The sequence below is a fragment of the Pteropus alecto genome, unplaced genomic scaffold (genome assembly GCF_000325575.1).
Source record: "Pteropus alecto unplaced genomic scaffold, ASM32557v1 scaffold61, whole genome shotgun sequence".
NCBI lineage: Eukaryota > Metazoa > Chordata > Mammalia > Chiroptera > Pteropodidae > Pteropus > Pteropus alecto.
Window position 1 is genome coordinate 5672123 of NW_006434835.1, and position 2758 is coordinate 5674880.

At 43.5% G+C, this 2758-nt stretch overlaps 1 protein-coding gene across 8 annotated transcripts in view; it reads left to right on the forward strand.

The window, feature by feature from the left end:
* The first annotated feature begins 1205 nt into the window (after positions 1-1205).
* Positions 1206-2758, forward strand: part of GREB1 (growth regulating estrogen receptor binding 1) — a 109049-nt gene continuing 107496 nt past the window's right edge. For 5 of the 8 annotated variants that reach the window (XM_025045752.1, XM_015588134.2, XM_025045754.1 and 2 more), the window contains exon 1: positions 1207-2332. The gene's annotated coding sequence lies outside the window, so the exon portion shown is untranslated. Of the gene's footprint in view, positions 2333-2758 lie in introns of all 8 variants that reach the window. The other 3 variants (XM_025045751.1, XM_025045756.1, XM_025045758.1) reach the window with 1 other exon arrangement.

Here is a 2758-nt window from a genome sequence, read left to right on the forward strand (position 1 = left end):
TAGAGAAACATTTCTCTACAGAAGGTGATAGTTAACGTAAAAGGGGTTACAGTCTAGAGATATGTTATTGCAAGGGAATGAAGTTTAAGTGCTCATATGCCCCTTCTTATAGAAACAAGTGACATGCTGATAACGGATGATTCTAAACTGCTCGACGTACACGAATGGGGGCATCTAAAGGCTTCGTCTCATTCCACTCTGCGGCATTTTAACTGGGCGGCTGTGAGGAATGTGACTGCAGGAGGAAGCTGTTTGTGCCACGACAGGAAAAATACATACATGTATATTTTTACATGTGTCACTAGATCAGCAATATACATATATATGCAAATGTGTAAGACTGAGTTTGTATCTGGGTATAGTCGTGTGAAAAAATGTGTGTTACAAACAAAAAGATGTGTGAAGAGCTGGGTCTTCCAGAAACAAAAGGCGTGTGTGTGTGTGTGTGTGTGTGTGTGTGTGTGTGTGTGTGAGAGAGAGAGAGATGTGCTGTCTCTGGAAAGAATGTGTGAGAGACATATATATATGTGAAAAAGAGCCACATGTATGTTTAAGCATGTGTGCTCTCTGCACTTAAGGAAGCAGATAAGTGTGTAAGGAACACATCTGTGAAGCACGTGCATAGACACGTAAGGGAGAAATGTATGTGAGATGGGACTGTGTGAAGGAGAGAACAATGCGTGTGTGTGTAGGTGTATGTGTATGATTCTTTAGGAAAATGCTGGACAAAGAAATAAATGTGCCCAGGAGCCATGTCTAATTGCCCTCCTGACCCCCTGGCCTCTTCCAGAATCCTCCGCTGACTGAATGGGCTTGGAGAGCAACAGTTCCTTTGTCAGTTTCAAGTTGGCCACCAAAGTTTTTTAGTTTGGTTTCATTCTTGTCAACATTTTAAACTAGGTTGATTTCCCCTCATTTAAGAAGATATCTTGAAATTACTTTTTCAAGTTTTGGTTCAAGTTCAATAAAGACATAAAATAAGTGGGTCAGATTCAGTTCAGAAAAAAACATCTAATCATTTGTATTTGTGTGTCTTTATTTTATTTATTTATTTATTTTTAGGCGAGGCAACCCTTGGTTGACTTCACAGATTGCAAAGACCTTGCAATAAGTTTACAATACCTTATTTTTAAATTTTTTTTTACATCTATAGCACCTGGTCTTCCTAGGTGGTCTCCTATCCAAGTACTAACCAGGCCCTCCCCCGGCTTAGCTTCTGTGTTGGCGTTTAAATCAATGACTAGAAGCAGAAAGATGATTCGTTAAGCTGGAAAACAATATACAACTTTTTCATTGACTCATTTCTTGTCTAATTAATTCTTAATTGGTAGGAGTCTATGCATTTATAAAATGTACTGTAGATTTTCAAAAATAGAAATAAATGGTTTCCCCAAAGTCACTGCATTAACTAGCTCAGGACTAGCTAAGGTATAGAATGTCCACCTAAGAATTTTTCCTTAATAACACTATAGTCGCTTTGAATCTTATGTTGAGCCAAAATATATTTTTGTCTTTATTAAAAGTGACTTCCTTTTTGGCATTGGGTTTCAAGGAAAGAAATTAATTCTTGGAATGTCTTTCTTATACCAGGGGATAGTCTATACCCTAGAAACACAAATGCAGCTTCAAGAGTGTCCACTGTAGTTGTGCTTATAATCATGAAAAACTGGATCAACTGAAATATATATCAGAAGAATGTATATGAAAATTGTACCGTAGTTACACAATTGGAACATGATTTAGCAGGTAAAGGGAATAAAGTAGAGCTACATGTAGGATTAGACAGATCTTACATAGTATTGAGCAAAATAATATAAACTGGGCAACAGAGCAAAACATAAGAGTATGATAACAAACAGAAAGTTGTAAGGCTGGTGAAAACGCTACACATAGTTCATGAACACATGCATCGATAGCAACAGAATAAAAACGGATGAGAAGTTTGGGAGGATTACTGCAAGGGGCGTCGGGTGGGGAGGGGAGCATTGAGGTCAGGGAGGGCTGTCCTGGGGCTGTCACTGTATGGTGTGTGATTTATTTCCTACATGAACACTTGAAGCAAGTAGGCAAGATGTCAGGTTGACTGGTTCTTGGGTACACAGGGGCTCATGATGTCACTCTCCCTAGTTAGTGTGTGTTTCAAATATTTCATAGTAAAAGGAAATGATGGTGCCGCCAGTCAGAGTACAGGAGATCCCAGAGATTCATTCAGGCAACGTTTTCACCAAGGACCTGCTGTGCCACTTGCTGGGGGCCATACCCTCACTCAACTGAGCGTGTCCTCCGTCCTTAAGGCCACTTAAGGTCCAGGGCCACGCTGAAGGTCGTGGGGGTGAGTACAGGGTTGGAATCTGGGTACAGGGTTGGTCTCCTGAGTTTAGTTCTGGGCCTCCCCCAGGTTGCTGAAATCACAGTGGCCCATGTTTTGCTTAAAAAAAGAAAGGAAGAAGCGTCGCGTTTTCCCCTGCTGCCCGCGCTGTGCCTCCGGCCCACCTCTCACCAGGCGCCGGCGACGCTTGCAAGGCTTAGCTGAGGTTCGTTCCTTCCTTCATCCACTCGTCCTTCGGAGCAACGCTGGGGCCAGGGGAGGCTGGCCGGTCCACCCTCAGCGGCCCGTCGTTCCAGAATCTTCCTCGTCCTATGCTGACCTCAGGCAGGCCAAAGCGGGCCGCCCGCCGACCTTGGCTATGGGGGATCCGGGTGCCCCAGCCCGCGCCGTGGGAGCCCGGTCTCTGCTGGGCAGAGCGGGTCCACGGCG